Source organism: Kogia breviceps, chromosome 19 (genome assembly GCF_026419965.1).
Source record: "Kogia breviceps isolate mKogBre1 chromosome 19, mKogBre1 haplotype 1, whole genome shotgun sequence".
NCBI classification, from domain to species: domain Eukaryota; kingdom Metazoa; phylum Chordata; class Mammalia; order Artiodactyla; family Physeteridae; genus Kogia; species Kogia breviceps.
Window position 1 is genome coordinate 26356606 of NC_081328.1, and position 27194 is coordinate 26383799.

At 43.3% G+C, this 27194-nt stretch overlaps 1 protein-coding gene across 1 annotated transcript in view; it reads right to left on the bottom strand.

The window, feature by feature from the left end:
- Positions 1 to 26876, bottom strand: part of ANKFN1 (ankyrin repeat and fibronectin type III domain containing 1) — a 442590-nt gene extending 415714 nt beyond the window's left edge. The window contains exon 1 of the mRNA XM_059048917.2: positions 26813 to 26876. The gene's annotated coding sequence lies outside the window, so the exon portion shown is untranslated. The remainder of the gene's footprint in view (positions 1 to 26812) is intronic.
- Positions 26877 to 27194: the final 318 nt, after the last annotated feature.

Sequence of the window (27194 nt, forward strand, 5' to 3'; positions counted from 1 at the left end):
ATCAACATGGAAAAATGAGCTTGCCCCCAATTTGCTTTATAAAGAAGTCAGTGCTTTGAACACAGTGTTCACTTCCCTTCAGGGAACAACATATCTTGATAAGTGGAAATATTTTTTCAGCAAAGAATCTGCTCCTCCAGATTTGTTAAAACTAATTCAACAATCTGTCTCCATTCCTGTGTCTAATGTTGGGGTAAAAAGAATTATGGGTAACTTGTGTTGAGTTAGTGAGAAATGAACAGACTCTGTGTGTGTGTGTGTGTGTGTGTGTGTGTGTGTATGCATGCACACACTTCATTTGCTTGGAAGAAAAATGAGATGTTTGAAAAATAAATTTTAATTGAGAGGTAAACCATATTTTTAAAAATATATGCTGCAATATCAATTGCACAGTTTTACTCAGTGAAGTTGCTATATCATACCGACAGTTCCATTTTGTTTTGCAATTTTGATTAACAGTTATATTTTGAGTCTGTCATTTGTGTTGAACCATTCGTCGACTTCTTGGCTGGGTTGGTATAGGACTTTAATCATATCTCTACTTTTTGGTGCTACCATTATCCTCAGAGTTGAGTATTTCATTTACTTCAATAGACATTTTTTTGAGGTGCTACCACATCCTAACTCTGAACGAGCTTTCAGGGAGACAGGAATGAATAATGCAGTCTCTGTTCTGAAGATGCTCATAGTATATAACAATGGTTCTCCAGTGTGTCCCAGGGATGGAGGCCTAGAATTCCTCATGCTTGCTGTAAATACCATGACGTACTGGTAAGTATGTTAACATAAAGTGAACACTATAAAACATTTTTATGGTAAGCCAGACATGATTTTACCTTAGAGTCTAAGATAGACAGTGTCTGTGCGTATCAAGACTTAAGAAAGAAAGAAAAAAAATGATAAGAAAAAATGCAGGCACGGGGGCAATTCTACATCTAAAATTTTTTCTGTAGATTAGAAAAGAGACATTACTATTTTATTGTGGTTTTAGCTTGCTGTTTTATTAGGAAGAGTTAGTACATAAACAAATTGAATATGGCATGTTAGAAATCCTTATGAAGTTTACCTTTCAGGTGAAACACTGCTCTCTACCTGTGTTTTTCTCCTCCTCCAAAATGTTCAGTTTCTCTCTATTGCAAATAGGTTGGAAACTACACTACTTACCCTCACCTGGTATCCAGCCCTCCACATTCTGGCCACACCCTACACTGTGTTCCCACTTCACTCCACTGCATTCTCAGCTACAGTGACTCCAAATTGCCTCCTGTACCCCCTCCCACTCCCAGCATGCCCAGCTTTCGCCTCCTCACACCTTTTCCCACAATAACCCTCCCTGGCAGCCCCATCTTACCAAGAAGCAAGTTCAACTCAAACCCATGAGTCTTTCCCAGATATCCTCCCCCTTCAACAACCAGAGTGAAACCTTTCATTCTGATTTTTCCATTTTATTTTGTTTATACTTAGCAAAGTCTCTCTTGCAGTAGTGGTAGCAGATGACATGTAGCAGCCAGTAGGTGCCAAGCACAACTGTATTATCATACACATAGTGGGTGAAGAAACAGAGACTCAGGGAGGTGCTGCTGGAGGTACCCTGGATGGTTAATAGCAAAGCCACAGTTGGAGTCCCAGTCTCTGCTCCCAACGACAGTGCTGCCCTTACACCCTAGAGCCTCCCTTCAGTGTCTTCATCTTCCTGGGGATACAGGCAGACATGGGTCTTCTTCCCATCATTGTGTCTTTTACCTGGCAGCTACTCAAAATACATCTATGGAATTGAATTGAATTATATTAGGGGCAAGAAAAAAGATAACACCACTTTCCGTGCTCTTTCTAGCAAAGTTTAAAATGATTTATACTACTCACTACTGGTGAAAGAAAAAAAACACTTTAATTCATTGTTAATGGGAATGTTAATTAACACGCCCACTTTAGAACTATCAAAAGTTTTTAAAAAGTGTGTATGCCCTGATATGCAATTCTACTTTAAATTTTTTTAAAAGTGTGCATGCCCTGATATGCAATTCTACTATTTTTTTTTTTTTAGAAGGTGTTGGGGGTAGGAGTTTATTAGTTAATTAATTTATTTTTGCTGTGTTGGGTCTTCGTTTCTGTGCGAGGGCTTTCTCTAGTTGTGGCAAGCAGGGGCCACTCTTCATCACGGTGTGCACGGGCCTCTCACTATCGCGGCCTCTCTTGTTGCGGAGCACAGGCTCCAGACGCACAGACTCAGTAGTTGTGGCTCATGGGCCCAGTTGCTCCGCGGCATGTGGAATCCTCCCAGACCAGGGCTTGAACCTGTGTCCCCTGCATTAGCAGGCAGATTCTCAACCACTGCGCCACCAGGGAAGCCCTGCAATTCTACTTTTAGAAATTTCTTCCAGGAAAATAATTATAATCAAGTGCAAGGATACGTGTACAAATGTATTTCTTGCAGCATTATTGATGGCAGTGAAAATTGACAGGCAGTCTAAGTGTCCATTACTCAGGGGATGGATAAACATATCGGGGATGCCATATGGTGGAGTATTAGGCAGACATCAAAAAGGTGGGTATAGATCTATACGTGCAAAGATGGAAGGGTGTTCACAATATACTGCTGAATTGATACAAACGAGTTCCAGTAGAGTGAAGAGTATTTCCCTATTTTTCTCAAAAACAAAATCTTTCTTTTCTTTTCATCTCCCCCGTCCACATATACATATACAAATACAAACTTCTCTAGATGTCAAGTGGAATATTTTTTCTCCTCAGACTGGTGGTGAGGGTCCAAAGATGAAGTCAAATTATGCTAAGCACCCTCCATTCTAAAGAGAGCCACAGCCACGGTGGTGGCCACTCTCTGTAAGCTGTGCTAGGAGCTGCCAGGAGTGACCCCACCATCAATCATCTGCCTCCTTTTCCCTCCTCTAGACAGATTAAGCAGAGCTGCTAAAGATATTATTAGCCTTGTGAGGTTACAGGAGTTGAAGCCTGTTGTTCAACAGGTCAACATTCAAACTACTACACCAACGAAGGCTAAGATATAACTGTGAAATAGCTGACCGTGAAATATTAGTCTAAGCCCTAAACAGCCTGGCATTTGTTAGGAGCTCAACAAACATTTGTTGAATGGATGAACACATCAACACCTTTATCTTGCCAATCAGGAAACTGAGATGTGGGCAGTGGTCTAGCTAAAATCACACATGTAGGTCATGTCAGAGCTTGAACTAGGCCTTCTGTCCCTCAGTCTGAGGTTCCTGAAAACATGGTGATCTCTTGTCTCATCGTTGCTGCATTACAAGAGACGATAACTCAAGTTCAGAGAGGCTTGTCCAAAGCCATTCAGTTAGCTTGTATCAGAACTGGCCTAGGCCTCCAGACTCCCAGGTCAAGCTATTTCCACTTCATCTTACAACTGGCTTTCTGTCACCAGGCCTGGAAAAGAAGCCTCAGAAAGTAAAATGAAGATCCAGAAAATAAAAGGAGAAGACAAAGGATAACAGGTGGTATATTTTATGAGAACTAAAGAAGGTTGGTGACAGGATCATGTTTTATTTCTCCACCTTTGCCTACAAATTCCCCAAATGCACAATGATAACATTTCAGGAAGAATAAGGCCCTTGCCCAGAGGAAAAAGTTCTGGAGCACTGCTTGATATGGATGGATACACAGCTCACCCAGAAGTTGGGAAGCAAAGTCACCTTGGAACAAGGAGGGTCTCTCCTGACCCCTCAGAGTTGCTGAAAGGCCAGGAGAGCAGTGTGAAAGAAAAACCAAACATGTTTTACAAGTAAGAGAAGATCTTTGTTCTCACAATACCTCTCTTGATTTTGCTCTAAATGCCAAACAAAAAGCAGAAGAAAAGGAAAGAAGGAAGGAAGTTACACTGCCTCAGCATCATCTGGACCCCTATTTGGTTGCCATGACAGCACCTGCTGCACATTCTATTCATCTTCTTTGTTTCCCTTTACATCATTGTCTATGAGGACCATTTATCAGCTGGTGCCCCCCATTGGTGAAGCCTAACCAGTATATGTCTCTGAATAGTGCTAATTTCAAAAAATATATATTCAGAGATTTCAATAAAGGTCAAGATTTCCTGCTTCTCTTGAAACTTTGCAAGTTATGACACCTCAGGGCCTGAATTCCCACAAGGTTATAATAGACTTGAAATTAGTATCTGATGATCCCTTCCTTGGAGCGCAGGCTCTCCAGTTTGCCATTGGTGTCACCTGGCTGCTTCTCTCCTCCATGGTACCTGCCTGGGGACATTTGAATTTGAATCATCTTTTTGTCCAGTGGTGTCAAATCAGCAAGGTTTCACCTAAATATGCCATTTCCACTGCTGTTGGAGGACTACTCAAGAATAGGCAGGTGTTAATATACGGTATTTGTTTTTCTCTTTCTGACTTACTTCACTCTGTATGAAGGTCTCGGTTCTGAAGAACCCAGGGGCAGGACAGGAATAAAGACGCAGACGTAGAGAATGGACTTGAGGATACGGAGAGGGGGAAGGGTAAGCTGGGATGAAGTGAGAGAGTGGCATGGACACATACACACTACCAAATGTAAAATAGATAGCTAGTGGGAAGCAGCCGCATAGCCCAGGGAGATCAGCTCAGTGCTTTGTGACCACCTAGAGGGGTGGGATAGGGAGGGTGGGAGGGAGACGCAAGAGGGAAGAGATATGGGGATATATGTATACGTATAGCTGATTCACTTTGTTATACGGCAGCAACTAACACACCATTGTAAAGCAATTATGCTCCAATAAAGATGTTAAAAAAAAAAGAATAGGCAAGTGATGCTCAGACCTAACCATGTGTGAACTTTCCAAAGTTATTTCCACCAGCTAAGGTCCTACCTAGTCTCTAATGCAGCTGATCTTGAATGTCAGCTTGGGTTTTCCCCTAGCAGCCCGCTGCTCTTAGTGTCCATAATGCCAGCGGCCCCTGCTTGCTGGCTGCCTGTTCTTCTTGCTCCTGGACAGGTCCACTTTCATACTCTGCTTAAAGTCAGAATCTGGGAATCTAAAAATAGTCAATCATCACAGCACTGACGTCATGATTCTGTTGTTCCGAGAGCAATTCTCCATCAAAAGAATATTTTCAAGAAGCAGTTATGTTTAAGTTAAAAAACGACATATGAAATGACTTCGAGCTCTTATTGTTTCACCCCTTTCCCACTCCCTGGACACAGAAGCACCTTTTAGAGGTCTGGTTACGCAGAAGAGTAGGAGGGAGTGTGGACCCTGGTTCTGCTTGGAATTGTAAAGATTGGTTTGACTTAACCTGTGCAAAGCCTTCAGTGCCTGGTCTAGCATCTGACACAGAGTAGGTGCTCAAAATATGTTGGAGGAAAGACGGAGAGGTAGAAAGTTACCCAGTACATATGCTTGAGTTTCTCCATTTTCTTTTAGTGACGTTTATTGAGTTCCTACAGAATGTAAAGCGTTTTTCTAGGCACAGTTGAGTTTCATTCATTTACTTAATTCATTTCTTTGGTCCTTAAGTGACTACTTTGCTTTCCTGAAATTCCCATTTGTGTGTGTGATCACCAGCTCATAATCTCATCACTCACTCAAATATTCTTCAGGGGCCAAGTGCTCCTCCATCATCAGCAGTCATAACAATGCACTGATATCTAAAATTGACAGAAAATCTCCTCCTTCTGTTTCCCATGGTATAATATGGAATCTCATCAATCACCCAGGAAAGAAAATTCTCCAGTACCTTTTTCTATAGACTAGAATGATTCACATCCTCTCAAATTCATCTAAACCCTAGAGAGCTCTCTGTGCGAGGTACAATGGCAGGCTGTCCTCCTCTGAACCAAGTTCATGAACAGTACCTTCTAACATCCGGAGAGTAATTCACCAATCAGTAAGTCACTATGCTGTTTCATCGGACCATGATTAAGCCAATACACCCCCCGAGAGCATAAGGGGTAGCATGTAGTAAACATTTAATAAACTTTTGATGAGACGAATGAATGAATACACAGAGAATGAAAGGACAAACTGGGCACTGATTTTACATGTAAAACAGAGACCTGAAAATTATGGGGCTTGTGTTCTTTTTATTTTCAATTTATTTATTTTATTTTTGGCTGCATTGGGGGTTCTTTTGGTCCTTGCGGGCTTTCTCTAGTTGCAGGGAGCGGGGGCTACTCTTCGTTGTGGTGCGCTGGCTTCTCTTGTTGTGGAGCACGGACTCTAGGCACGCGGGCTTCAATAGTTGTGGCTCGAGGGCTCTAGAGCTCAGGCTCAGTAGTTCTGGCACACGGGCTTAATTGCTCCGCGGCATGTGAGATCTTCCCAGACCGGGGCTCAAACCTGTTTCCCCTGCATTGGCAGGCAGATTCTTAACCAGGGCGCCACCATGTAAGCCCCTAGGCTGCTGTTCTAACCAGTACATCAATCTCTGTTGTATCAGCAAATCTTTATCTCTCTCTTGATGACCTAAATGCATAGCTCTTTTGTTTTGCTTTTATACAATAAATGTGGAACTCTGACAAGGTTCAGTGCCTCCTATTCTCTGTGGCAGGGATTTGAGACATCAGCAGGCTTCCTTCACCCTCTGACAACAGAGCTCATGGCGACTCAAAAATATCAAACCTTCCAGACAAAATTTGGAAGAGCAAGAGGAAATTTTTGTTGTTGTTGTTGCATCAGGCGAGAAAATCTGGGAACAGTGGAAAGGCATTTTATTTTTCAGATGAGAACCCTGAAAAATTAATAAAAGGCCTGCTATTTTATTTCCTGGACACAAATTTCCAGTCAGATTCTAGGGTCTCAATTTTCTTGGCTATAGAATTACAGCAATGCTTTTTAATTTTATGTTTTTATGCTTTACATTGGCTTTTTGGAAATTAATATACATACTGCATGCTCACTGGACAAAATTCACACAAAATAGAAATATTTATTAAATGGAAGTCATTTTCTCACCTCTCCCCTCTACTCTCCACCTTCCAGCTCCCTGAGGAATAGACTCTGAGGTGGAGATTAGCCTGCAAAGTGGTTACTGAGAAGTGCCCTTGGTCACCAGAGCCACAGAGGAGTGAAAGAAATGGGACTGGGTAGAGGGAGAAGTTGAACGGTGATGTGGTTTCCAAAAAGGCTGGAGTTGATTCATAGGGGGAACTTGGGAGCTGGGATGGACTGTCAGAATTGTCCTAAAGGGAGGCAAGGGGTCTTTGTATGCCACCCCTTCCACCATACACTGGATGTGAGCCATCCCTCAACCCCTGAAGAAGCGGGTGTGAACTTGGAGGAGGCAGCTCCCGTCAGCAGAGGGCAGTTCCTGGGGAGGGAGTGAGCTATGAGCCACCAGTTCCTAACACTTTGAGCGTTAGCCTTGTTTGCTTTCAAGAGAGAATTGGGTGGCACCCTACAGAAATACACTGTATTATTGTCTTTCCCAAACCCACACACTTTCCATGTCTCTATGAACACGTGAAACACACACACACACACACACACACACACACACACACACACTAATAGAATAGTTAAGAACATGAATTCTGAAGCCAACCTTGGAAATTTACTTAGTCTCTCTCGGCCTTGATTGCCTCCTTGGTTAAAATGGGAGGGGGGGTGGTGACACCAGTACCAATCATAGAGCCATATATTTATAGGAGATGAAATGGGAAAAGTTCTGACACATAGAAAATTCAACTCCTTGCTTTTGCCACTCAACAATTGTCTTGGACAAGCTTCTCTGTTATTCATAGGGAAGTACTTCATTCTCTTTAGTAGCTGAATAGTATCCTTGAATATTGAATCCTAGATACAGAATGGAGTGGATTTTCCATAATTTCTTTAACAGCTTCCCTACTGTTGGGCATTTAGGTTGTCTCTGATTTCTTGCAATTACAAGTCATGTAGCAGGGAATATCTCTGTATGTTTATCCTTATGCCCTTGGAAGAATGTCTATAAGACAGGTTCATGAAAGTGGAATGTTTTTCAAAGGGCAAGCACACTTCACTTCTAACAGGTACTATTAATTGCCCCTGAAAAGACTACATAATTCTAACTTGGACCTCAGCATCATGAGATGAGTGTCTTCTCCCCCAACCACCACCAATCTCACACCAACACTGGATGTTAAAAATCAGTTACACTTTTGTTCGTCTAATAGGTGAAAAAAGATATTTCCTTGTTTTAATTTTCATTTCAATCAATCCTTGAGAAACAAAGCTTTTTTCTTAATGTTTCTTAGCCATTCATGTGTCTGCATTTGTGACTTGCCTAATTGTCTCCCTCCTCTGGGTCATCTTTGTTGACCTATTTTTGAATGCATATATTGTAAACAGATTCTACTACTCTTTCACTCATCTTTTCACCTTTGGAGGGTGCCTCTCAATTCACAGAGGTTGAATTTCCATGTCAAATCTGCCAGTCTTCTTTACAGCACCTAGATTTGGGGTTCTGTGTGTGGAAGAGGTGTAAAGTCAAGCTCAGACGTAAAACCCACTTTATCCTTAGAACGGCAAGTTCATTTATAGGCCCTGAACTCTCCATCTGCCTAAAGCAGGCAGCTTCTTTTGGTGTCATTTCTGTTTTTCTGTTTTTAACTCAGTCCTGCTTATTAAATCTTAGACAATGTCTAGTCTACATTCTCATCCTCATAACATTTTTCACTTAGACCTCTCCCTTCCTCCTCTTTCTGACTCCATTCCTTTTTGCTTCTTTTGACTATGCACAGCTTAGGGGAATTATTGGGGCAGAGGTCAGCCTCCATGAATGACAGCCCCTTGGACCATCATCTGGCTTGTAAGCATGTCTCTGCAGTCTCCTGCTGCCAGTGTCATCCCGGTTTGGTCCTGGCACTAGTGATAATGGCTGTGTTGCCATGTGTGCTGTTGGGGTCAGGACAGTGGGGAGGCTGAGATAAAGTGTTCACATTTTTAAACTGGTGCAGTGGATGGTGAGTGGTTTCTGGGTTGTGGAGGCACCCGAGGAGTGTCTGGCTGCCAGGAGCATCAATTTCTGCTGTCCTCTGACGTGGAGGGCCTCCCTGGCAGCAGTCACTGTGCCAGGAGCACAGTCATACTCCTTGTGGGAAACATACCTTGTGGCTCTTGTCCCACAGATAAACTCCAAGCTCCATTGGGCGGGGTTGTAAGAGAGAGCTGGCTCTCTTCTGTGACCCGCTAAGAGCCGCAAAGAACTTGGACGTTGTGCTGCTGCCTCTTCAGTCACTCCAAAACACAGTCCAGTCACGTCCTGCTGGTGTGATGCACTTTGGCAAGCCTCCTGTCTCCAGAGTGAGAGCTGTTTGCTATGTGTCCTCTGAGGGAGATGTGGGTGGAGAAGAATTAACACCTCATCAACTGTGCTTTACTCAAGAAAATGACCCTGCCTCCTTCTCCCCACATATACATGGTGACTCAGAAAGGGTGATGCGTCCACGCAGTTCTGGAAAGAACCACTGCTTTGCAAACCTTGCAGAGGGGTACTAATGCTATATTCCAGAGGTCTATCTTGGTTCCTTTTTTCTGTCTGCTTCACAATGCCTGCCCAGGATATCTGTGATTCTGTGACTCAGCAAGAGAAGACTAATCATGAGAATAAAGATAAAGGTAGTAGTCATTGATAGTATCTTTTGAATCTTTTCTGGAGTTCTATTTTCAGTGTGATGGAGTAAGTGCCCAGCAGACCAGTCTCCGTGAACAACAGCTATAAACTTAGGGCAAAATATTCAAAGGGCAAAATATACCTAAAGTCTCTGAAGAGACAACAAAAGCAGGCAGATTTTAGAAAGGAGTCGAAACTTGGAAGAAGAGATCAACAGAGGGTGAGATCCCCATTTTGTTGCAACTCTAGGGTAGGCCATAGTCACAGTGTGACACAGGCCAGCTGAAGGAATAAGAGAACACTTGCCATCTTTCTGGTCTGGGGAATTGGAGACAGCAGCCAAGGTGGCCACAGACTTTGGAAAGTGAAGAGGGAAGCCTAGAAAGGAGAATGCCAGAGTAGGGGAGCCCCAGATTCTGTTCATTAACTCTGCCCAAATCTGTAGCTGACCCTTGAACTATACATGTGTGAAGCAGACTGCAAACCACCCAGCTAAAGGAAAAAAGAGTTGAACTGAGATTTTAGCTGCCACTTACAACAGGCAAGACAGAGTCTTGTGCAATTTGAGTCTAAGCAAATTACTGCCCGCTATAAAATATATCAAAACTCTTTAGAGGAATATAACGGAATACAGAATCTCTACATCATAACAACACAGTGGTTAGAACACAATCCAAAATTTCTCCATTAAATAGAATTAACAATAATTACCTCTTGAGGGTTGTTGGGAGACTTAATATGATGTATTTAGCACAGTGTTTGCAAAGTTCCTGGCATGCATCTAGTGGATGAGTCACAGCCTATACCCCCTGGGATCTGGGGGAGGTATCTCAGGAAACACCTTCAGGAGGTTGCCACATGTAGTCAACACTCCAAGTTGGAAGAGAAAGCACATCTATCATTACCAGTCCATTTATGATCCAGAACCCTAGGAGTGGGGAAGAGGCATAAGCAGAGAGGGAGAGCAGCATTCAAGTTAGTTGCCAAGGTTGCCAGTGAATTGCTAGAGAAGAGGCAGAAACAGTTTTCAAGAAAGTGAATAAAGTAAGCCAAATACAGAAATAAAGGAGCCAGGAAGCCAGTCCAAAGAGTACCAAAACCATATACAGATACATGACTGATCTAGAACAAAGACAAGGGTAGGGCTGGTTCTGAGGAAGGATTTGAGAGATTTGGAAGACAGGTTTTTGTCAGGTTCACAAGTTTCCCCTGTGATGATTGGGCACGTTTTGCCTGTTCATGAAGGACCTCTCAGCCCTGCAAACCCAGGCTCTTTATCCTTTTATCCTTTCAAGGGGAAAACACTGAAGAGGCTGATTCAAGAATTACTATTACTTTTGATGGGTAAAATGGAAAAAGCCAAGGTTGCCCAATAAAGGGCAGATGCCATGTTCTAAGAGAAGTAGGACCATCTTCCCGTTTCAGGACTAAGGCCAGCACAAGACAAAGCTTAACCTCCCTCCAATATGATCTACTTCTGTCAAATAATAAAGACGTTGGTATAACTTGGTCTGGGTGGGTGAGTCTCCTTTCCTGGTTACTCCGGACCAGTGTTTTCCTTCCGTGTTTGGAAACAAAGTAATACCACAAGAAAGCAGAATTTTAGCCAAAGATCATTTGTCTCCATTGACCTCATAGCCCTAGAGGTACCTCAGAAATCAAGTCTCTCCCTTGGGAGTAAGGAAATTCTCATTTGTGTAATGATAGGTTGGTGACAAACTGAAGAGAAATGCTACTGATGATGTTTGCTCAACAGGACTTTAGTATTTCTCTTCTCCTTGCTTCTCCCATCAAATTATCGCATTGGCATACTTGAGTATGGATATGACTTTAATATGCCCCACTGACTCAGACATCTCCTAAGGTATCCTCACTGTTATAAGACTGAACAGAATCTTCAACATCAGATTAAATCTCACCGGACTCAAACTCTAGAGATTCCTTTGATAAATCAAGGGACTCCTATTTGACTCGAGCCCTGCAGAGCCCCTCTCAAACAAGCAAACATCCAGGCACCAACGCAGCAGGATGGACCACTTCACAACAGTAGGTTCAGACTGTCTAGAGCTCCCCACCCCACCCTGCTTCAGGCTTCACTCTCCAGTGCCCATTTATCTCAGCTCCAGAGTTGACCTGTCTTGCGATTTTACTTTCTTGTTCTTCAGAACGGGCACCTTCTACCGCTTCTTTACCTTGATCTCTGGTTCCCTCTTTGACTGTGATTTCTTTCTTTTTAAAAAAATCAATTTATTTATTTATTTATGGCTGCATTTGGTCTTCATTGCTGCGCGGGCTTTCTCTAGTTGTGGCGAGCGGGGGCTACTCTTTGTTGGGGTGCACAGCCTTCTCATTGTGGTGGCTTCTCTTGTTGTGGCTCTAGGTGCACGGGCTTCAGTAGTTTTGGCATGTGGGCTCTAGAGCACAGGCTCAGTAGTTGTGGCACATGGGCTTAGTTACTCTGCAGCCTGTGGGATCTTCCTGGACCAGGGCTCGAACCCGTGTCCCCTGCATTGCAAGCGGATACTTAACCACTGCCCCACCAGGGAAGTCCGACTGTGATTTCTCCTCACCACAATGACTGTCCTGTTTTTCGTGAGGCCAATTTAAAACTCTCATCACCTCCAGCCTAGCCCCAACTCTAGTATCTTCAACATACCACAGGCCCTCAGGACCATGCTGTCTCCACCATGAGTGTGGAGTGGAGCCTGGGGAGATTGATCTCTTGGATGAAAGCATCTCTGAGATTACATTTCTATTTTAGACAGAGTGAGAACTGAAGAAGTGCTTATAAGTGCGGTAGGAATCTCTTTGAGCTTCTTAAAGCCCTCGCACATCTAGGCAGAGAATTCTTTTGGAAATGGTGACCCCTGGCTCCAGCAAAGGTGGGATGTGTACATGCTCGTGAAATGTTCGTTTCTGGAGAGGGAGGCACAAGAGAGCTCTGCCTCATCATGACAGCGGGCATGCCAGGGTCAGCACACTCCATTCTGTGAGAGGATGTCCCAGGCTTCGTGGGAGGAGAATGTACTTGGAGCAAGAACAACCTGAATCTCAAGGCTACTCTACCCCTGAGGTGTCAGGAATCAGCTTCCTCCTTTAAAAAATGGGCACTTTGCCCCAGTGTGTGTGGGTGGGTGGGGGATTATGATGATGATGATGATGATTACATTGTGCCAAATACTGTTCCGATCACATTACAAAAGTTAGTCTTCGTTTAGTTTTTATAACAATCCTACAAAGCAGGTATCACTGTTACCATTCCGATTCTACAGATGCAGAAACTGAAGCACAAAGAAATCAACCTGCTTTTGAAGCCTACACAGCTAGAAAGCAGCAGAGTCGGGAGCCCAACGCAGCAATGTGGCTTCGCAGTTGGTGCTCTTAACTACTGCCCTCTGCTGTCCTCATGTGGTACCCACCCCCTCACCCCCCCTCAGTCCAGTCGGTACTCAGCAAATGAGATCAGTTATAACAATAACAATAATTATATCCTCACCACGTCATGAAGGCAATTCTACAATGCACCGTCAATTTATTCATTCAACTAGCAGATTATGCAAATGTGCAGAGTGCTTGTATAATGCAAATGTGCTCACAAAATGTGAAAAATAACTCATTTATCTCTTCATCCACTTCTGCAATACCTCTCCCCATTGTAGCAGCAGCACCTGGCGGCCTGTGGGTGTTGAGCAAACGCTGATTAATTTGTGTCTCACACTGTCTGGTTTTAGAACATAATGATATAAATATTACCACTAATATTACAATTGTCGCAAATGAGAATTCCATATTAAAGAATGAGTACTATTGGAACACAAGCGTACAAAGGTCCACACTGAATGACCTTTCCAAAGTCTGGCAAGTTCCAAATTCTGCAGCAGACATAGGACAGTCAACCCTGTTCTGCCCTATAATGGTCTGAAATGTTTATTTCTGTCTTTGGGGACCAGCAATTTCCGTGAAATTTGACAAGACATTTCTGCCTCTCAGTCTTGTTCTCAAGTTTGCCCAATTTGGAAATTTGACAAGGGGATGAAATGCTACCACTTGCTCATGACTGCCATGGACGCTTGATACAGTCAGCCTTCAGCATCTGAGTTAACCCCTGTTAAAGAAAGCTCGAAGAACTAGGACCAAAAGACTCACTAAAGCACAATGTACCAAGCCCCAGTGTTCCGGCCTCCTCTTCCCTTTCATGTTAAATTCACTCCCTTAACTAAGCGACCCTTTGCCAAGCCAGCCTTGTGACTAATGGGCCTCTGATCAGGTCTTGCTTCCTGACAGCTGGACATATAAATGAAAGTTTATCCTAATTAAATAATGAACATTTATTGTCCCTACCTTCTGACTGCAAAGTGTCTCCTCATCTCAAAGCACCCCCATTGTTTTTATGTTAAGGCTAATATCTCTGATGAAGTTTGCTTAGGGTCAGGGCATGTGCAGTTTACGACACTTAGGAGATAAAGAGCAAGGGTTGAAGAAGTCGTGGGAACAGATTTTCTAGAATCTGCTAGCATGATCTGGTTGGGGCAGGAAAGCTGCAATTTTTTGAGCACCTGCAATTGCTAGCATGTAAAGTACTTCATGTATACTATTTCATTCTATCGTCACGTTAATCTTATAGCTAGCACCAGCTCCACTGAAAGTGAAGAAAATGAAGATCAGGGGCTGAGTGAGCTAGTGGTTACATGGCTGGTCAGTGACCGAGTCACCGTTCTAGCAGCCCACACCATGTTCTAGGTGACTCCAAAGTTTTATTTCCCCAACACCTTGGACGATCATTCTCTTTTTCTCCTACTGGAAACAGCACAGGGTTTGTGCTCTAAACCTGTTCCTTGCTAGCTCTATGGCCTTGAATAAGTTACATATCCTTTTTGATCTGGAGTTCTTTACCTGAAGCTCAAGATCCACCAGCACCCTCTCTGCTGACTCCACCAGGTTTTTGTGAATGGGATTTGCACATGATAACATCATGTGCAAAGTGGTGGATTATTGGCCTGTTTGCAAACAGCCTTTGTTAATCTGTTGCAATCTCTGGGCCACTCTGAGACTGTTTGCTTCCCCTTCCTGACTCCCCAAAAGCAACACCTGGGACTGCTTTGCCAATAGCAGATTTGTTTTCATTATTAGGGATGATTCTGTCATCAAGTTGGAACAGAGAGGGCAACTGAATGTGCTTTCATGGGAATTTCAAAGATTCAACTTTTGGGGAAAAAAGATATAGGAGCCAATGTAACAGCAATTAAGTCCATAGTTTAAAAACAAATGCTACTAAGACACAGATGATATCATACAATAGTTGGAATGTCTCCTGTTTTCTCAGGCTCACAGAGCAGGGCAGCCGTCTGAAATCTCACGCCAGCTGTCAGCGTCTATTCCAAGATTGCCACTCCCATGCGTCTCTTTGGCAAATTCCTCTCTCTCCAACCCAAATCTGTTGTGCTTAACTCCTAGCATAACCCAGGAAATCATAAGGGGACCTGGTGCTGCTTGCTGTGGTATCAGAGGGGTCTTGCTCCATGTGGCAGTTTCCTGGAATGGAGACTCACGGATTACACAACAGGAATCATTAATTGAGTAGTCTATGTCCCAAGAGACTATACACCCTGTCCCTCCACTGACAGTTGAATTGACACACCCTATAGGAGACAAGAGGAAATTGTAGGCTGCTTAAGCAGCATCTCTTCTCATGTGCCATAAAATCCCTGTATATTTTATCCAGAAAGGAGGCTAATCGAACTGGGGCTAAATTAGTGCTAATAGCTGGCCATGGAGGTATGCCATCTAATCTTAGGACAAGTATGCCCATCCTGAGCAAGAGATTCCCTGGGGCTTAAAAACTTACTATCATACCAGAAAGATAGTTTGGCGGTTCCACAAAAAGTTAAACATAGAATTACCATATGACCCAGCAATTCTATTCGTACATATATTTTCCCAAAATTGAAAGCAAGTACTTAACCATATCTTTGTACACAAATTCTCAGATACACAATAGCCAAAAGGTGAAAACCATCCAAATGTCCATCAATGGATGAATGGGTATACAAAGTCTGGTGTACTCACACAATGGAATATCATTCAACCATAGAAAGGAATGTGCTAAATCGTGGATGAATTTTATAAACATTATGCTAAGTGAAAGAAACCAGATACAAAAGGTCACATATTGTATGAGTCTGTTTACATTAAATATCTAGAATAGGTAAATATAGAAACAGATAGATTGGAGGTCACCAGGAGCTGGGAGGAAGAAGGAATGAAGAGTAATGGCTTAGTTGATAAGGGGCTTTATTCTGGAGTGACAGAAAGGTTTTGGAACTAGATAGATGTGATATACAACATAAAAGTACTAAATAACACTGAATTACTCAGTTTCAAATGGCTAATTTTATGTTATGTGAATTTCACCTAATTTTTTTTAAACCCTACTACTAAAGCAACTTCCTCTGAAATGCATAAAAAATAAAAATGGATTGATGAATGGACAGACATAAATGTGTGATCAAGTATGAAGAGCAAAATGTTAATCATAGAAACCAGGTGGTGGGTACATGGGTGTCTGCTGTAAATTCAGTGTTTCAATGGGTTTGAAAATGTTTATAATGAACTGTTGGAAAATAATGAAACCTGATACTTACCGTGTCATCAGGCAGTTGGAAAGGAAATACCAAAAGGCTGCTTTCCTACATGGGTCTTCCTATCATGATCTTGACCATGTTTGGGAACTAGTCAGGATAAATTAGCTTGGCTGTGTCCACTGCACACACTCCTCCCCTCCCCTCCTTGTTCCCACATCACCCATCTGCAGATAATGTCCCCTTTTCATGATAATAACTCACTTACATATCTGCTATAGCCAGCCCCTGTGCAGGTAACTGACACTCATTGTCTCCAATCTTGATAACACTCAAAGTAGGTTACAGATGAGAAACTGTCCATAATAGTAAGTAAAACCAGACACAAAAGAATACGTATATTTTATACGAGTAGATTGTATAAGAAGTAGAAGAACTGACAGGCAAAATGAATTTATGCTGTTCAAAGGGAGGATAATGCTACTCTTGGGGGGCAGTTGACTGGAAGGGCTCCCAGGAGGCTTCTGGGCTGCTGTGCTGGTACCATTTTATTTCTTGATCTAGTGATTACACAAATGTGTTTACTTTGTGAAAATACACTGAGCTGTACTATGAGCACCTTCTTGTACGTATACTCTATATTAATAAAAGTTTAATAAAACTAAATCAATGAAATAGATAACTAAAATTAATCAGTAAAACTCAAAGCGGTCTGTTGAAAAGATAAATTAAAATATAAAAAGAAAGATAGAGAAAACACAAAAGAGTAATATTAGGAATGAGAAGAGACATAACTACCAATACAGAAGGAGTTGCAATTTTATAGAAGAATACCGTATACAGATTTATTCCAATGGCCTTGAATAACTTGGTGAAATGGATGCTTTTCTAAGAAAACAACTAAAACCAAGATTGTAGGGGAGCATCCGTGGATCACAGATTTTGCTGCTGGCTGGAGTCTAAACAACAGCTGAATTCACAAATTCCTCTTCTCTTGTTAGCACTGGGAAGGGCCACAGTAACACACCCAAAGACTGACCAATTAGTGAATGGCCAGGAGCCACTGTGCATTGCAGGCCCCTTCATCAGCAGAACCTATAAAGCCCTGCCATGGAAAGAAGGTGGTGGGAGTCACTGTGGTCAGAGTCTGAATCCGTGTCTTATGAAACAGCAGAGCACTGGACTGTGCCCTTATCTTGGATGCCTTTCCAAGGCCAGGTGATAACTAGGTAAGACTAGATGGCTCAAACCTGTTGAACAGATGTAATACTACGTCAGGGATGGGAACGTTATTTTTGTTGTAATAAGTATTTTTATTTAAAAATAAGAAGCTGAACCTGTATACAAGCCCCTGTGTCCCTGTCCTTTGAAGTAAAAGGCTTTTGCTTTAGTCTCCCAGGCTTCCCCTGAGTCTCAAAAGGCTGGCTCAAGAGTTAATGATGAGGAAACCTGAAGATGTAGAAACAAAGAATAGCTGTTGGGCTGGGGAACTGGTAACCATTTAGACTATAAGTCTGATACATCGCAGAATCACCAAACTCTCAGTTCCCTGAAAGATACAGATAAAGGCCTGACACATATTCCTAAGTTGTTTTTACAGGAAGCAGACCCTCACCAGAGGAAAACTTCTGACCACAGCACATAGACCCTAGACTGGTTGAAACCAGAAGGTCGATGATGCTTGAAACCTCACCTTGATGCCAAGCAATCTGAGAATTGTGCACGAGTCGATCACACTCTGAAGCCCCCTCCCTCACACTGCCTTTAAAACCCCTTCCCTGAAAGCAATAGGGGAGTTCAGATCTTTTGAGCTTGAGCTGCCCCTTCTCCTTGTTTGGGGGCCTGCTGTAAATGTCATACTTTCCTTTACCACAACTTGGTGTCAGTAGTTTGGCTTTACTGCGTGAGGGCAAGCAGACCCAAGTTTGATTCAGTAACAAAGCCACCTTTTGAATACTTGACAGGTGTCAGAAATGTTATTTTTCTTTAAGTAGATTTTTAAAGAAAAGTCCACCCATGTGGCATAGAGGGAAGGAACACAACAAATGTTAAGTTCAGGCTAATAATCCATTAGCAGCTGGGAAGGATATAGTTGAGGGAGATTTTTCCCTGCAAGCCCTAACTTGACACCTTGAGGTAAGAGAGAAACTCCAAGCAGGAAGAGATAGCCAAGATAATTAGATGTTGCAGAGAGGGTCAAAAGGACCAAAGAGAACCTGTATTTATAAGGTTGGGCAACCTGAACTTTCCTGGTTACTTCAGAAAGGTGCTTCTTTTTTGATGAGAGCAAAAGCCCAGAAATGTCTGAGAAGTAAAGGGGGAGGGGGTCCTTCCTTGGAGTGGTGGTGGGGAGGGGAGATTTTGTGAGGTGTGGTGGTATTGGAAAAGGATTTAAATTTTGAAGGTACAATCAGGCAGTGAGAAGGTGTTTTGTTTATGGTTAGGAAGAACTAAGCATGTTTTTACCCTGAAGGGAAGGAGCAAGGCAAAAACATTAAAGATGCAAAAGAGAAAATGGAAATAATGGATGGGGACAAGATCTTAGATTCAAGAAGATGAGAAAACGTGGACTAGAGGGAAGGGCTTGGCTTTGGAGAGGAGGCCGACTAACCAGAACTAATGTAACCTCTGTGATGGGTTGGATGGTGGTCCTCAACAGGGATGTACATTTCTAAACCCCCACTATTTGTGAGTGTGACCTTATTTGGAAACAAGATCTTTGCAGCAATAATTAAGGATCTCCAGATGAGATTATTGTGGATTTAGGCTGGGCCCTAAATCCAATAAATGGTGTCCTTATTAGAGAAAGAAAAGGGAGATTTAAGGCACAGACACAGAGGGGAAAAGGCCATGTGAAGACGGAGGCAGCGGCAGAGATTGGACTTATATCCCAAGCCAAGGAGACAGAAGCTGGAAGAAGCAATGAAGCAATGTCCCCTAGAGGGAGGACTGCCCTGCTGACACCTTCATTTCAAGATTCTGGCCAGCAGAACTGTGAGAGAATACATTTCTCTTGTCTGAAGCCACCCAGTTTGTGGTACTCTGTTATGGCAGTCCTAGGAAAATAATACAAGCTCCAGGTTAAAAATTAAACCCAGTAGAGTGAGCAAACCTGAGATCCATTAACATACTTCAGAGATGTGTCTTCACTCATTGGCTTGGTTAGGAATCCAGTCGGCCTGGTAGAACCTTATTCCTGGAATAACCATGGCCGTGTCAACCTGAGCCTCAAGAGTTCCGTTCAGTGTCCAGTCTCCACTTAGCCTCTGCCTTCCATTGCCCTGGTCAGTATTTCTCACCATGCACTCAACTCTCATCAGAGTTGCTTTAGGTTCAAAGCATTAAATCCTCTAGTTCTTTTCTCCAAAATATGTAATTTATACGAAAACTCCAATTAAAGAGGCCATGAATAAAAGGCACATGACATTATACATACATATATAAGTATATATATTTACTATATATATATATAGTACATTTCTCCTGGGCACCTACACAAACACTTATTTTCTTAGTCGATCTAACTTACTGCTGATTCCTGCCACTTATGTTCAAGTTCCTCAATTCCTCACAATTTACTGCGCTACCAATTACAGCATAATGAGGCACTGAGTATCATTTATTCAAATCATTTTAGCACCCTAGCTGGGACTCAAAGGAGGGTATTAATCCTATGTATCCAATGCATTGAGAAATTCCCAATCTAGACTCACTGTAGATCATCCAGATTCCAGTGGGGGACTTAGGGAAAAAAATGTGATAAAGGACCACATTAATTCACTCCATATTTATATAATACCTATTTACTCCCAAGTACTTTGCTAGGTGTCAGAAATATATATATGAATGGGAGGAATGAGTCTGACCTTCAAAGAGCTCATGGTCTCCTGAGTAGCTGGGGAAAAGACAGTGAATTCAACAGTACGAATACAATATGACAAGCATTATCGTGTGGTACAAACAGTTCCTCTTAGGAGTCTTGGGAAGAGAGGGGGTGTTTCTGGAGATGGGCTAAGGGCTTGTGCTAGAGCATCTCTGTTAATCCTTCTAGAGGCACACTCCACATTTCCACCTGCCCTGTGCTCTTGGAGGCTTTGTCTATGAGCGGTATCCTCTGCGCACTTGTGCCTTCCCACTTCTAGATGGGTTCAGTTGATGGGAAGACACCCGAGGGTGGAGGAGAGAGATCCCCTCCTGTCTTACTGCAGGTGTCCTAGGACAGGCCACGGCTTCTGTCTGGAGCTCCCTCTTACAAATCTGGGCAAGTTCTGGGAACTGTTTTTTCTTTCCTGATTCTAGTGGTCACTAGCCTTGGGCTGCTTCACCATCTCATTTGGCTACCCTTAACCTTGCACACCTTTGTAAAGAGTGCCATCATGCGACATCCTTTAACCAATCATTGGAGTGTGCCAATTGGAGTGTTTCCTGTTGAGAACCTAATGGGCACTGGAGTCAAGGAATGCTTCACAGAGATGGTGACCTTTGAACTTTGTCCTGAAGAACGAGTAAGATTTCACCAGGTGTATATGCATGGGGTGGGGTCTCCCAGGTTAAAGTAAGAACATTGTCAAGGCTGGGAGGCCTGGGCTTGCACTGTACATTTGGAGACTAAAAAGTAATACTTATCTTCTTATAGAGGGGCCTGTGGGGAGTGGTGGGAAAGGAAATTGGAAAGTTGAAAGGCCTAAGGCTTTTGAGTTATATCCTATAAGTAATGGGAAATTCAAAAGATTCCAATGCCTTGAATCTCCAGATACCCAGGTCTTTCTACAAAATCTGTATTTCAGGAGTGAGAGGCTGGCGTAGATCTGTGCTGTGAATTTATGCTTCATTGATTTTGTACTCTTCTTTGCTTGGTGGTTAATAAAATTCACTCTCAGACTGTGAGCTCAGGAAAGCTGTTGACTTTTTAAAACATCAAATCACTTCAAAAGCTTTTCCTTCTCAGTCCCAATTTATTGGGCCTTCTACTTATGTATTATGGAAAAAGCTACCTTGACCTATGTCACAGTTTCATTCAATTACAGAAAACTTTGCCTAACGTGACAGTCTTTCACAGATCCTTATAAAAGGGAGTGTTTAATCAGAGCTAATATTCTTGGCTCAGGTCTCAGGGAAGGGGGAAGAGAGAGGCCAAACTAACATCTGGCGAAGGAGGGAGAAGGAGGAGGCATTGAGGAAGAGAGGAAAATTCAGAGCAGCGTTGTCCAATAGAAATGTAACATAAACCACAAATACAAGACACATATGCAATTTTAAAGGCTTGTAGAAGCCACACCGAGGGAAAGTAAAAGGAGGTGAAAGCAAACCTTGTGTCCTTTGACAGTTAAACGTATAGACAAAATGTGGTGCATACATACAATGGCATATTATTCAGCCTTAAAAAGGAAGGGCGTTCTGACATAGTCAAGAACATGGGTGAACCTTGAGGGCATTATGCTAAGTGAAATTAGCCAGTCGCAAAAGGACAAGTACTGTGTGAGTCCACTTACATGAGGTACCTGGAGTAGTCAAATTCATGGAGACGGAAAGTAGAAGAGTGGTTGCCAGGGGCTGCAGGAAGGGAGAATGAGGAGTTGTTTAATGGGTATAGAGCACCAAGTTTGCAAGATCAAAGAGTTCTGGAGATTGGTTACGGAACTGTACTCTGAAAAATGGTTAACATGTTCAATTTTATGTTGTGTATATTTTACCACAACTTTTTTTTAAAGGTTTTTACCTTTTAAAACAGGTAAAATTAATGTTAAGAATATATTTTATTTAATCCATTATATGTCAAACATTATCATTTCAATATGTAATCGATACAAATTTATTGATAGTCTCCATTTTTTAATACTAAGCCATTGAGATCTGATGCATATTTTTACACTGATGGCACACTTCCGCTTGAACCAGCCACAGTTCAAGTGCTCAATAGCCACATGTAGCTAACGGCTACCATATTGGACAGCACAGGTCTAGAGCATTGAACAAAGGTGGGTTCTCAGCTGGGATTCTTGTCTTTTCCTGACAAGTGCACCAGTGACTTGCCTCTTGGTGATATTTTTTCAGAGAATTCTTCCTTTAGGAACTTGCCTTTGAGGCAGTATCAGGCATGGGCTGAGACCGAAGGTTTTTGTGTAGCATCATGGGAGGTGGTTCTAAAAGCCTTCCCAGGGCTTCCCTGGTGGCGCAGTGGTTGAGAATCCGCCTGCCGATGCAGGGGACGTGGGTTCGTGTCCCGGTCCGGGAAGATCCCACATGCCGCGGAGCGGCTGGGTCCGTGAGCCGTGGCCGCTGAGCCTGCGCGTCCGGAGCCTGTGCTCCGCAACGGGAGAGGCCACAACAGTGAGAGGCCCGCGTACCATACACACACACACACACACAAAATAATAATAAAAGCCTTCCCAGGACCCTAAGTCCAAAGAGATCAAAAGAGGCCATGGAGCTCACCTCCACTGTCCCAGGGGAACCTTGCTTATGACTACTCTGGCCCTTGATCCAGTGCTAACTGTTGGTACACCAGTGAGGTGTGGTCATAGATAACAGATGTCAGAGAGAGACTCACTTGCTCTGTGACGTTGGACAAGTTGTATAACATCTCAGAGCCTGAGTTTCTTCATGGTGAAATATAGATAAGGATGGTGGTCATCTTATAAGGCTGTTGTGAGAATTAATTCAAAATGCACATACGAAATTTTGGTACAAAGGAACTGGTGCATATTAAACAGTGGCTTGGTTATAAAAATCACCATCATCATTGCTATTACCGCTACAGTACATTTTAGCTGTACAGTCATGTTTTTAACATTCTCTTAGACTTTCAATCATTCCTTCAGCCAATGTTAAAAGGGTTGATGGCTCAGGGATTAAGAACTCAGACTCTGGAGCTTGCTTTCTTGGGCTGAGGTTGTGGTCTTGACACTTTAAGGGGCCTGAGACTCTTTCCCCTCCTCAATGCCTCCTCCTTCTGAACTCCTGACCCCACACGCCCTCCAGCATAACCTCCTTGTCTCTCAGTTTTCAAATCTGTAAAATGGGACTAATAATAGTAAACACTGCGTAGGATTGTTGTGAGGATTAAACACAATAATGTAGATGTGCCCTTAAAACATGTCCTGGCACACGGCAAACTTTAGAGAAGTGGGGTTGCAGCAGCTAATAAAGCACACACCATACTTGCTCTCCCAGAGTATAATCCTGCAGGGAAGCTAGACTGTCAACCAATAATACAATAAAGAATGAGGAGTGTTATCATATGGGAAGTCCTTACTAATGTCTTTCCTAAATACATGCGCCACAGTTTAAAAGCCTCTTGTCCTATCCTTAGCAGACCAAAGCTTTATTCTCTCCAGCAGACCATGAGCACACCATTTCTCCCTGTCTGTCCAGCATCCGAAGCAGCAAGGCTTCCCTTCCTTCTCAGGCCACTGCCCCATCACCTCCAATTCAGACGCACCAGTGGCCCACCAATTTTGTGAAGCAGCTCTGTCTCTTTTAAGCCCTTGCCCACTGAGCCAATAGAGCTCCTAAAACACCCCCACATTTATCAAACCCACTTATCTATGGGCAGGAAAATCCCACTCCCAAGACACTGTCAGTTTCTACTTGTGTAGGTCAGGGTGGGCAAATATATGCTGAGTTTCTGTGTGGCTCCCACTGGACACTCCTGGATTTTGCACAAATAATTACTAAATGAACAAAAGAGATTAGCACTGAAGTGATTTATGGGGAGCTGCACAGGAGGTCGGAACAGCACTGATTAATCTCCAAATTGACCAGATACATGGGCCACATAAAAGAAAAAATAAATTGTTGATAAAATTATCCTTAAGGGAGGTAGGCACTGAGAAAGGAGCAATCAACCACTCTTATTTGATCAGAGTTGGCATTCAGCCCTGTCTGACTCCCATTGTGAAAGCACATGCATTCCGGAGAAGTACCCTTAGCAGTGGAGACCTTAAAACATATTCTTTTTTTTCCCCAGTAAGCTTAGCCACTTCTCGTCTTCCCAAGGACCCCATTCCCCCTTCTCTGTGAGGCCTCTGTCTCAAAAACCCTGTCCAAGGCAGGAGTTAGCCTCTATGCTGGCTCTGTTAGGGCTGGAGAGGAAGACAGAAGGGCCGGAGAGCCTGCTGGACTTGAGCTCCAGGGCTTGGAGAGAATTCTGGGCTGGCTCCTCCCACCCCCCAAGCCGTGACCCCTGCTCATCTTTCTCAGGCGCTCTGGTACAGGATGGAGAGCTTCTGCCCCTCCCTTCTTCACCCCTACAGAGATGGAAAGGGGAGGCTGCTACACCTGGATGCCTCATGGGAGTCACTGACAAAGTAAAGGGACCTGAGAAGCTGTAGGCTTGTCCTAGGGAGGATCACGGTGCCTAGTGCCTGGCTTACTAGGACTCAAAAGCAAATTGAAAAAATGTGATGAGCACATTTTTATAGTTCCTCATTTAGAGAGAGAAAGAGAGAGAGAGAGAGGAAATCTAATGTGCGTAAGGCTCTAGATCAATTGATATTTACCTAGACCATATTACGGATGGTTTGGGGCAACAGAAATATGTTTCAGGGAACAGTTTGGTAATAAGCAGGAAAAGCCACTAAAATGTCCATATTTTTTACCTCTCTGATATCACTGTTGAGAATTCATCCTTTTTTTGAATTCAAAATCCATCCAATTGTTTTTTTTAAAGAAAGAGAAGCAAAACTGCTTTATGCACAGAACATATTCAGAGTGGCATTACAATTACGGGAAAATTGCAAGCAATTTAAATAGTCAACAATTGCTAAACAGATTGTAGCATACCCACTTGAGGGATTAATCCATTTAATCCAGCCACAATTAATCATTTATGTGAAACTGTACTGGAAGATGGGAAAGTGTTTATAGAATAATACTGGGAAAGAAGATGAGTAAATGAATATATCCAGACTGTAGTTACATTTGTGTCAAAAAGGCATGCTTGGACAAAGACTGAGAGAACAGAGAAGAACCAGAGGTGATAAAAAGTTGAGATCAGGAAAAAAATCTTTAAAAAAAAAAAAGACACTTTGTAATGTTTCCTCAATGCATTGTTACTAGTGATGGGAAAAATAAATAATAGCAAAGCATAGACATCAGGTTACTCATCTCGCCTCATTTCTTTGCTTTTCCCTGGGTTGTTTAAATTAGATCCCCCCAACCTGGATGCCAAGGCATACCTCTGTGCCATGGGCAGGTTCCAGATAGTGTGATGTCCCAACTATTGAACGCTTTCCACTGGGATGGTCACTTGAGCCACCTAGCCACTCATCCCCAGCTTTGAGCCACCTTGTCTGTTTCCCTGGAGTGCCAAGGTATGAGAAAGGTCAGAAAGCACTGCCTGGGTGAGAGGATTCCCCGTGAAGCTCATCCCTTGGTTCGTGTATCACGCACGCCCCACAGCAACTCAGGAGCTGTGCCCTGACCCTCCAGCACAAGAGCATTCAGCTCTGCACCCAAGCATTGGCTGACCGCTCTCCTTCTGGCTAAGTCCCAGCGTGAAGTGTCTCCGACTCTTCTACCTTCGTCGTCATGCACGGCTGCTCAAAGCCTGCCCTTAGGATGAGCAACAATAGGTCCCTCCCTGGCTCCCTCCTTCTGTCCCTTCTCCCCTCCTCTTGGAGAGGATGCACTTGTATGTATTTACTGCAGATGCTCAAGTAGGTAAACACTCAGCAGGACATGCTCAGCCACGTCAAATCTTCTAAAGAGAGAAGGAAGGAAGCAAGGATGAGAAAGCAAACAACACGCAAGCACCTGTGTCTTCTGATAACCAGAGTACAGCAAGTTCATGACCAGGTGTACTTTTACTCAGCACATTACTTATAGCATCAGTAACAATAACCCAAGGACACTAACCAGCTCCCCATGTTACAACCACCTGCTGCTGGCTGCACAAGTGCTTTAGAGCAACAATATTCTCCCCTGCCCCTTTTCAGCTTCAGCCTATCCAATGTTCCACAGTAAATTCCAGAGCTTGGTCCAAAAAACAAACCAAAAAACTTTCCCAAAGTTCAAGATTGTTGCTGCCAACCCTGAGAGACCTGCTGAGCGGGTGCATGAAAGGCACCCCTTGTTGCCTGTGCCTGTGCTGTGCTCACTGAACTCTTTTAACAGTGACAACTGAGAGGTTAAACTGTGTTAGCTTTGGTGCTCTTTACTACAGACAACTCGAGCTGAGAACCAGCGGCACAAAAGTCACCCTGGCCCCTTTGTGGTTAGCAGGATGCAAATGCCCTGCTGAAGGGCAGCTCAATGGCAAAGGAATAGAGATCTACACACCACACCTGCAAAAGAAACTTGAAAAAGAAAATCTCTTCGGAAAGAAAACAGTTCTGCTCAGGAAGCCTCTCTCGGGCCGTGCATTCTGCTATGTAACCCACTCTCGAGGATGGAGAAGAGGAAGAAAAAAAAGAAAACAAAAAGAAAAAATTCCCCCCCCCTACTGCTTACATATATTATGATCCGCGGAGAAAATGCAAGTGCGTGTGAGCCCGCTCTTGCACTTCCTTTGGCAGACCCTCAATGTACTTGTTAACTGTGTAAACCATCTCCCCTACCCTCAGCCACCCAGAAAGCCCCAACCCACACATGCACGCCCACCTCACAGCCAAGCCCCCTCCCCAGCATTCCTCTCCAGCTGCAGAGAAATCGTAAAATGCTACTCACATGTGGCAGCTTCAGCTTCCCTTTCCCTCTCCCCAGCCTGAGCACCGGCTCTGGTTGCGGCTGCTGCTGATTTTCCTGTTGCAAGTGAAACAAACCTTCATCGACAGAGATGGTTTTCCTCTGGGCTGCTTTGTCTGAGATTCCCCAGATGAACACCGACTCGTTTATGTCATTATCCAAGTTCGATAGCTCCCCTAACACAGGCAGGGCTTTGGGGCTGTCATCTTCCGCTGGCTGGGCTTCTGCTGAGAGAAACAACAGACCTGCAACTGACAACTGATCGCATCAAAACACTCCAGGGGTTGGCAACCCAAGACTACAGAGTAACACGTTAGCTTGCAATGATACCATGCACAGCCGTGGATCATCTGTCTTCTACTGG